Source organism: Musa acuminata, chromosome BXJ1-6 (genome assembly GCF_036884655.1).
Source record: "Musa acuminata AAA Group cultivar baxijiao chromosome BXJ1-6, Cavendish_Baxijiao_AAA, whole genome shotgun sequence".
Lineage (NCBI taxonomy): Eukaryota > Viridiplantae > Streptophyta > Magnoliopsida > Zingiberales > Musaceae > Musa > Musa acuminata.
The window spans coordinates 27,682,697-27,693,118 of record NC_088332.1 but is presented as its reverse complement, the minus strand read 5'-3'; the positions used below and the strand labels follow the sequence as shown (position 1 = coordinate 27,693,118).

Below are 10,422 nucleotides of genomic sequence, written 5' to 3'. Positions count from 1 at the left end.
TCAAGAAGTTTGAGCAGCTCTTGTGGCTGGACCATCAAAATGTTTAGTTCTTTTTCTCCAATAAATTAGGATTTGTATAGTTCCTACGTGATAGTGTTTGATGTATACCAACCACTGGAGTCCCATATCTCAGCATTAACAGATCACACACATATTTGTAAAACCAAATTTGATTTACAACCACTAGTCAAAATTATATAGAGATCAAACTCCAAGATGATGGAGAAAACATAGACAAACAACATCGAAAAGAGTATAAAACAGATAGTATGATCCAACTGGACTTTTAATTCGTCTGAGTTGGTGGGCCCTTTTTTTTGGAAGGGAGCTTTGGATAAGTTTGAAGCATTTAGGAAGAAGAACCAAAAAAAAAAAAGAAAAAAAGAAGTAATTAGGTAGAATGATGAAACAAATACCTCGGTGGATTTCAGCTGGGCCTAATGTACATTTACACTTTCATGAAGAGGAATCGATACAGAATGGAAATGTAAGAATATTATCTGTACAAATATAACCTATGGAAAGAGAGGAAAATACTTAAGTCAACCAACCAGCACCTACATGTTGAGAATTGTTCTTCCTGCAACCTTTCATGCATTTAAAGACGCCAGATAGCCTTCGAGTGACTTCGGCCGTGGCCACGGAGGAGAGTTCTCAGCTTGCTGTGTCTGAGATGCATTGCTCTCCCTTTCGGGTGCTTTATGTTGTAGGACAAGTTACATGGTGGCCATTGTCGTGGTTCTGAAAGCAAAAGGCCAATTGATCGTCCGAAAAATATATTTTTATGATATTCGTTTTCAAATTTCTCAAATAATCACTTCCTGTTTCTAATGTTCCAAAAATATTCCTTCAATTTTATTTTTTTCATCCAAACCAAAAATTTTTTCCGTCAACTATTTACAATATTTTATGAGTTAATTTTTAACCATAAAAACATTATAATACTAGTTCAAAAACACTGTATAGCATTTTCAAAATAATATATAGTTTTTAAAATAAAAATGCTATGCAGTATTTTTTAAAATAATATTTTTGAACTAAATATTGATATCATAATATTTTTGAAACAAAACACTATATAGTGTTTTTGAAAAAAAATACATATAATATTTTTAAAAACTATATAGTGTTTTTAAAAATTTTATAATATTTTTATGGATAAAACTCAACCCAAAACACTGTAAACGGTTGGTCAAAAATCGGTTTTGAATTGGGTGAAAAAAATACATGACAACCTTTGGAAAGTATTTCTGAGATTTAAAAAAATATATTTAAAAATTATGAAAGGGGAGATATCATTTGAAAAATACCTAAAAAAATATTTTTTTGGACATTTACCCTAAAATTCATCTTCCCTACGAGTATGACATTCTAAACAAAAGAAAGTTGTCTTACTCGATATATTTATTATAGCTTTGATGCTCACGTATTCTAAGACAACAAAACTCACTCGTATGACATTGTTTGTCTGATAGAAATAATTATATATATGAACTTCAAAGTTAAACTAAATCTATAATAAGTTTGGTGGTAATCCAAATATCGTACTATCCACCTCAAGGCTAAATACTAAAGAAGATTATACGACATGAGTACAGAAGCGAGAAGCTTATCATAACTCGATCCATGAAAAAAGAAAATCTTGAAGCTCTCTTTAACGATAATAAAATTATTCATCTTAAGAAAGCAAAGAAATATTATTTTTAAAATCATTGATCTCGATTTGATATCATTCTTTCGAATGCCCGGAAGGTATATGATCTCTCTCTCTCTTGATAGTCCTAATCGATTTTAATTCTATAAAAAAAGAAATCAAAATTGAATAGATCCCAAATGATTCTAATTCTAATTTTAATTTCAAACTGGAATTGTCATTGATTCTCTCGTTAGTTACATTAACCGTTTGCTCGTTGCAATGGTCATTTGACCCTTTTTTTTTTTTTTTCTTTTTTCACTTGGCTCAGAATTGAACCAGAAATCGAATCGCATAGTACTGATTCTGATTTGAATTAGTTCGATTCTCGATTCTGCTTTTATATATATATATATATATATATATATATATATATATATATATATATATATAGATATATATATATATATATATATATATATAATGTGTGTGTGTGTCTATAAATCGTTGCGTGAGCCAAGTTGAGTGTCGACCGCTCGGACGGTTCTTCGAACAGGGGAAGTTGGCCCCACTGCGTGACAACCAATACGAAGCCGTTTACTTGTGGTGACCGATTCATACGAGTCATAGGAGGGAACGCTTACCACAAAGGGAACGACGGAGTTAGTCAAATCCCCCGCACCCCATTTCCACTCCCATATCGACGAGCGAGACGAAGGCGGATCGGAGATTCAAACCACAAGAAGAAGGAAGAACTTGGAAGAGAAGGGAGGAGTTTGAGAAGGAACCGGGGGAAGTGTGCTTGGGGATCGATCGGATCCGGCGGCAGCTGAGAATATGGAGATGGAATATCTGGGTATCGAGGCGAAGGAGGCCGCCGTCCGCGAGGTGGCCAAGATCCTCCCCCTCCCGGACCTCCTCGTTTCCATCGCCTCCATCAAAGCCGACTACCTCTCCCGTCAACAGGTTAGGGTCGCGTCACTCGGTTATTCCCCCCCCGCCCACTTCTTCTTCTTGTTCTTCCAAGAACTCGCAGGATGCAGCGAGGTTTCGAAATTTGTTTTCTTTATGTAGGACAAAGAACAATGGCCGAGAATAATGATCAGTTTTTTTACTTGATAAACCCTTTGGAGTCCTTCAAGTGATTAAAGTCTATTCGGTCGAAACAACGAAAAAAGAAAGATAATGAGGGTTTCAATGGCAAAAGAAGGGTTTTTGTTAGGTTTGATAACCGAATTTTACTGGGAAGCAGTGTTAATTTAATCAGTGCCTCAGATGCCTTCAAAATGGTGCACCAAGTATCTAATTAATTTTTGCGATCTCTTTGTGCTAGCGGAGCAGGAATTTGTATTAGCAAAATTCAAAAGGAAAGATCTTGAATAAGAAATTGACAGGAGCGGGTTTTTGTTAGGTTTCCCAACCAAATTTTATTGGGAAGCAGTGCTGATTTAATCAGTGCCTCAGATGCCTTCAAAATGGTGCACGAAAGTATCTAATTAATTTTTGCGATCTCTTTTTGAGCTAGTGGAGCAGGAATTTGTATTAGCAAAACTCAAAAGGAGAGATCTTGAATAAGAAAATGACAGGAGCAGTATAACAAAAGTCTGTTGCCTAATACTGAAAATAAGTAGTGGTAAATTTGTGGAATAGAGGAGCATGTACTCCTAACTCCTAGTATGTATGCTGAAACTACTATGCTGTGACATGGATTAAAAATGGCTAATACTATGCTGAAACTACTTTTGCTGTTCCCTACACTTCTGCTTAACCTCAGTGAAAAACTATATATCACAATAGGTGCAGTAATTTGTTTATGGTCATGTTGGACTTGGTGCTTCTTTGCTTTCGAAAATTGAAAAGGTTGTCTGCTTTATAGATGTTTACCCATATTTTGTGAACTTACCATAGTTATATACAAGGATTACAATTTCGAATAATACTGTATGTTCCGGCGGTATGTACCGGTCCGTCAACTGACCGGTACACGGACCGCCCGTTATCGGATGGAATATATATATATATATATATTTTTTTTTTTTTTATAAAAGGCGATGTTGCCCCACGTGAGAGAAGGATATATATATATATATATATATATATATATATATATATATATATATATATATATATATATATATATATATATATATATATACACCGAGCAGTATACCAAACGGTACACCGCTCGGTATATGGTATCGTACCGTACCGAGCGAATGTCGAAACTCCGGTACGGTATAATATTTCAATCCTTGGATATATACGTTTGTTATTCATGCTTCACCATATAAAGTTTTGATGAATGTTTTTTCCACTGATTTCTATGCTTCCAGGCAAATGATGCACAACTCAGCACAATGGTAGCGAAGCAGGTAGTTTATCATGACATTCAATTTAGTGCCAATCATTACTGTTTCTTAGTGTTATTTCTAGGTAAGATTTGCCAGGCCATAGAGGATGCATTTATGACCTTGGAAGAAGTGTTCACATGATTTTTATGAACTTTGTGGTCTTCAGCATGGTCTGCCGTACCGAAGCGTACCGCCCGTACCGGTCCGACAGGTTCTCAGTACACAGACCGCCCGATACCGCTACAGTGCTACAGTACTATACTGTAGCACTGCTACAGTATAAAAATAATATAAAATTGTCGGTACACCAGGGTGTACCGCTCGGTACGCCTTAATGTACCGCCCGATACACCGGTATCGTACCGTACCGAGCCCGGGTCGAAATTCCGGTTCGGTACGGTATGGCGGACCTTGGTCTTCAGACCATCAAGTAGTCATTTTGTATCTAAAATTATTGGTGTTAACATGTACATTTCTTCCTACAGGTTGAGCAGGCACATAAGGGCATTGATGCACTGGGTTTGTGTTAGAAAACAATAAACCAGATCCGTGAAAATTTTTTGTCCATTGAAAAATGTGCCTATACACATTAGGTTCTACTTTCTTTCTTATATATACCATATGAGACATATAGCTAAATATTTTAGTTATAACAAATAGGTTGTGCCAAGAATGCCAGACGTTAAAGGCACACACCTTTTGCAATTATGGTGCTATCATTTGTTTTATTTATTTTGAAACCAGAACATGCATTTTGTTCTACTCTAATATAACTCAACATCGGACAAGGGAGAAAATCCTAGCATTTACTCAGGTTCTTGCTTTGGAGTCTTGACTTCTTGCTCTTTTAACATCATGGTGATCGGCTGTTTCTGCAGGATGTTGGAGGGATGATGTCCATTTCTCTTGAAGCGGCTGCAGCTCATGATTCTCTAAGGGATGACAAGGAACTCATTCACACATTTGAGGTGCCAAAATTTCTATTTAATTATAACTGAGCACACGATTTATTGACTCATGCAACTGGCTCAGTTATCACCACACTACAAATTCTGAGCTGCTTATACATTATTCACCGTGTTATTCTTTCTTTCTTCCTTCTTGTGGTGATAGAGGTTAACAGCACTGGATGGTAAGCGGCGTTTTGCATTGGCAGCTGCAGCATCTCACAAGGAATAGGTTGGAAAGCTGAGGTAAAATTGAACATTTTATTTCATTTTTGGTTCAATAATTGATCAATTTTGATATGAAATTGGTCAGTCTGCTTATTTTTCTCTCCATACTACACTTAATAATTCACATATTGATATTTGGTCAATGCATCATTATTTTTCTATTGCTATCTAGTTGATTTACTGCTGTTGCTTGGTTGGTCCAATTATTGCATTGTCGTTCTAGTTAAAAACAGGATCAAAAGATGCAAACTTTTTTATCACTTTCATTGATAAATGAGGAAGATGAATGCAAATTTATCATTAGCATTATGATCTACCTCATTTTCCTATTATTTTATGTTTGATAAAGCGTGTAGTTTAATTAGTGACACGAGAGTGTCTAATTTGCTACAATTTGCTCATATGGACCATACTGATAATATGATATTTTTTTCAGCCAACAATATTGCTACATAATCTTCAACTCAGCCTACTCAGATAAGACAGCTCATCAGCATATTCCCTGCACAAAAAAATACATTAATGGAGTTGGTTGGCAACTGTAAAGCTGTATCATGGTGCTTTTCTTCATGGCTAAGGAATACATTAATGGAGTTGGTTGGCAGTTGTAAAGCACTTAATTTCGAAATTTCCTATGCATGAAGGGTTGTTTCATGCACTAGTATTTATTTTGGGGTTTAAGGCTTATAAAAGATTTTAGAAAACTGAGGATATTGGCAGAAGCTCTCTTGGAGTGCTCTTTTGAACTCTGTATCTCTTGGATGTGTCCTTGAGTGGTGAGTCTTTTGCTTTCAGTTCTGTATCCTTGTTTATTGTCATTAGGGTGGTGATCTTTCTGTATCCCTTTTGATTTTAAACTTGGTGGTGAGCTATTTTTCGTTTTACCGAAGTTTCTTCAAAAGTTCGTTCCTTGCATTCTATGACATTTTCTATCTGAACAATTGTTCTATCGGTGTTCTTTCAAAATCCATTCTGTATTTTTACCCTCCCCGGTATCAGTTTGGTATCAAAGCTAAAGGCTAGAGATCATGGCAAGGCGGAATGGAAAAGATGTAGTTGGTGAAGGTAGCGACCACGAAGATGACGCTGAGTCGTTGAGGCTGCAGCTACGAAAATTGCTGCATAGCCTACAAGAAAAAAATGAGATAATCGACGAACTTCAAAGTAGACAAAACCAACATGAAAATGAAGCTCGAGAGTTTACTTCTGATGATAATACACCTCTTCCAAGGGAGTCGAGAAGATGTCGGAGAAGAAATGGAGCCCAAGATGAGTGGCAGAATAAATATAACTCTAGATTAGATATTCCAGAATTTGAAGGTAAAATAGATGTTGATGACTTTATCGATTGGCTTAACACAGTAGAAGGAATTTTCGATTTTCATGAACCACCAGAACAAAAGAAGGTCAAACTTGTGGCACTCAAACTCAGGCGGAATGCATCTTTTTGGTGGGAAAATATGAAGAAACAAAGAGAACGTGAGGGGAAGAGTAAGATCGTTATATGGGAGAAAATGAAAAGGGAGCTGAAGAGAAAATATTTACCTTATAATTATAGGCAAGAGATCTTTCTCAAAATACATGATTTCAAGCAAAAAGATCTTAGTGTGGAGGAGTACACTGCAGAATTTGATAATTTGATGTTAAAAGGAGAGCTTGTAGAACTGGAAGAGCAAACAATTGCAAGATACTTAGGAGGTCTAAAGTATGAGATTGCTAAAGTTGTTCAGCTACAGCCATATTGGTCTTTAAATGATGTGAGCAAGCTGGCATTAAAAGTTGAAAAGCAACAGAAGTTTGAAAAGAGTTTTCGGTACAACTCAAAAGAAGGATATACAAAAGGAGGAAGTTTCAAGCCTACTGTTCAAAGCAAGGTGATATCGAAGGTGCAAGAAAAGGGTGAAGAATCCGCTGGCAGCAAAAAAACACCTAATTCTTCTACCCCAAGTGGTCGAAAATGCTTCAAATGTCATGGTTTTGGGCATATCGCATCAGATTGTCCAAATAGAAGGATTGTAACTTTGGTTGAAGATCATAGTGATGGAGGAGAAGATGATACTGACGACGAACCAAAATACAATGATGATGAGGAAGAGATTACTTATGCTGATCATGGTTTGTCTATTGTATTACAACGTAGTTTACAAGTGTCATATGTGGCCAACGATGAAAGTTGGGTGAGAAAAAATGTGTTTCACACTAAATGCACTTCTCTTGGCAAAGTATGCTTGGTGATCATCGACAGCGGCAGCTTTGAGAATGTGGTATCTTTGGAGATGGTACAGAAGCTAAAGTTGGACACCATCCCTCATCCACATCCATACCAGTTATGTTGGCTGCAAAAAGGAAATGACATCAATGTAACTAAAAGATGTTTAGTTTCATTTTCTATTGGCAAGTATTATAAAGATGAAGTATGGTGTGATGTTGCTCCTATGGATGCTTGTCATTTGCTGTTGGGAAGACCTTGGCATTATGATAGAAGGGTGTTGTATGACGGCTACAAACATACTTATTCTTTTAAGGTGAATGAAAAGAAGATTATTTTAGCTCCATTACAACCATCCGAAATCAGTGCACCAAAAAAGAAAGTTAGCGCTTTTATGTCCTATGGTGAATGCAAAGATGAATTAGACAAGGGTGGTCATGTTATGGCTCTACTAGTAGTAGAAGAAAATGAACAACACAAGGAGGCATCAGAAATCATGAAACAAATCTTGGAAGAGTTTGAAGATGTTATACCAGAAGAGATTCCACATGGCCTTCCACCCTTGAGAGATATCCAGCATCACATTGATCTTATTCCGGGGGCTGTTCTACCTAATAAGGCAACATATAGAATGAGTCCCAAGGAGCATAAAGAACTTCAAAGGCAAATTGATGAATTGGTGAAAAAAGGGTTAATCCGAGAGAGCATGAATCCTTGTGCGGTTCTAGCCTTGTTAGTGCCTAAGAAGGATGGTTCTTGGAGAATGTGCGTGGACAGTCGCACCATCAACAAAATCACAGTGGACTATCACTTTCCTATTCCAAGGTTAGATGATTTAATTGATCAATTGTGTGGTGCTTATATTTTCTCAAAAATTGATTTGAGGAGTGACTATCACCAAATAAGAATGAGGCCCGGAGATGAGTGGAAAACAATATTTAAAACTAGAGAAGGCTTATATGAATGGTTGGTTATGCCATTTGGGCTATCTAATGCTCCTAGCACCTTCATGAGATTTATGAATCATATACTTAAGCCATGCATTGGAATATTTGTTGTAGTTTATTTTGACGATATATTGGTGTACAGCAAGAGCGAAGAGGAGCATATGAATCATCTGAAAGAGATCTTTCTTATTTTGAGGCATCAAAAGCTTTATGCTAATCTAAAGAAGTGTGATTTCTTTACTTCTAGTGTGGTGTTTCTGGGGTATGTTGTTTCAAAAGATGGAATCATGATGGATCAAAGTAAGGTAGAGGCTATTCTCAATTGGCCAACATCTACTTCGTTGCATGATGTGAGGAGTTTCAATGGCTTAACTTCGTTTTACAGAAGATTTATCAAGGGTTTCAACTCTATTGTCGCTCCAATCACCGAATGTCTGAAATGTGATAAATTCAAATGGACTAGTAAGGCTAACGATGCTTTTGAACTTGTGAAAAGAAAGGTTACTGAAGCTCCTATCTTAGTTCTACCAAATTTTGATAATGTGTTTAAAGTTGAATGTGATACACATCTATTGTGGGAATTGGTGCTGTTTTGAGTCAAGACGGAAGGCCCATTGCATTTTTTAGTGAAAAGCTGAATGATACGAGAAAGAAATACTCTACTTATGATAAGGAGTTTTATACGATTTATCGAGCTTTATCTCATTGGAGTCAATATCTTCTTGCCAAGCCATTTGTTCTATATTATGATCATGAGGCATTAAAGTTCATTAATCACCAACACAAGCTAAACAAGAGGCATGCAGCTTGGGTGGAGTTTTTACAATCTTACAACTTTACAATCAAGCACAAATCTGGTGTTCAAAATGTAATTGCTGACGCATTGAGCAGAAAGCATTCTTTATTATCAGCAATGGAAGTCAAAGTGGTTGGATTCGAAACATTCAAAGATCTATATGAGAATGATGTGGATTTTGGCTCGATATGACAGAATTGTAAATCAGGTTCCTTTCAACAATTTTTTATCTTTAATGGTTTTCTTTTTCGAGCTAATGCTTTATGTATTCCATCTTGTTTTTTGAGACAAGTAATTCTAGCTGAAGCTCATGGTGGTGTTTTGGGAGGACATTTCGATAGGGACAAGACTCTAGCTCTTGTTCAATCAAATTTCTACTGGCCTAAAATGTTCAGAGATGTGGATAGACATGTGAAGCAATGCCGATTGTGTCATTTGGCAAAAAACAAGAAGTCAAAATTCTGGTTTGTACACTCCATTGCCAGTGCCAAATGCTCCATGGGAGGATGTGAGTCTTGATTTCGTTTTGGAACTGCCAAGAACTCAAAGGAACAAGGATTCTATCATGGTTGTTATTGACAGATTTTCAAAAATGTCTCACTTTGTTCCATGCAATAAATCAAATGATGCATCTCATATTGCTGATTTATATTTTAAGGAGATTGTTAAATTACATGGTATTCCAAGAACTATGGTGTCTTATTGAGATTCAAAATTTGTTAGTCATTTTTGGATAACTCTTTGGAGGAAGCTGGGTACTTCTTTGAATTTCAGCAGCTCGCATCATCCACAAACCGATGGGCAAACTGAGGTAACAAACCGAAGCTTGGGAAATTTGCTTAGAAGCTATGTTGGCAAGAATATTAAGCAATGGGATGTCATTCTTCCACAAATTGAGTTTGCCTACAATCGTTCTATGCATCATAGTACTGGTAAGAGTCCTTTTGAGGTAGTTTATGGTGCTAATCCTGTTGGTCGTTTGGACTTAATCCCTCATTCTACAACAAAGTAATTTAGTGGAGATGCTGATGAAAGAGCTAAGCAGATAAAGAAGCTACATGAGGGTGTGAAAGCAACCATTGAGAAACAAAATGAGAGGTACATGTAAGCTGCTAACAAACACAAAAAACTTATGGAGTTTAATACAGGTGATTTGGTTTGGATTCATCTAAGGAAGGAGAGGTTTCCGTCGAAAAAATTTGGAAAATTGAAACCTAAGGGTGATGGTCCATTCAAGGTGCTTAAGAGAATTGGCAAAAATGCTTATGAGATTGAGCTACCTAAAGATTACGGAGTATCCCCAACATTTAA

The 10,422-nt window shown here is 36.5% G+C and overlaps 1 pseudogene; it reads left to right on the top strand.

Moving 5' to 3' along the window:
• Nucleotides 1–2,200: 2,200 nt before the first annotated feature.
• LOC135677491 (exocyst complex component SEC6-like) overlaps nt 2,201–10,422 on the top strand; it is a 94,594-nt pseudogene continuing 86,372 nt past the window's right edge.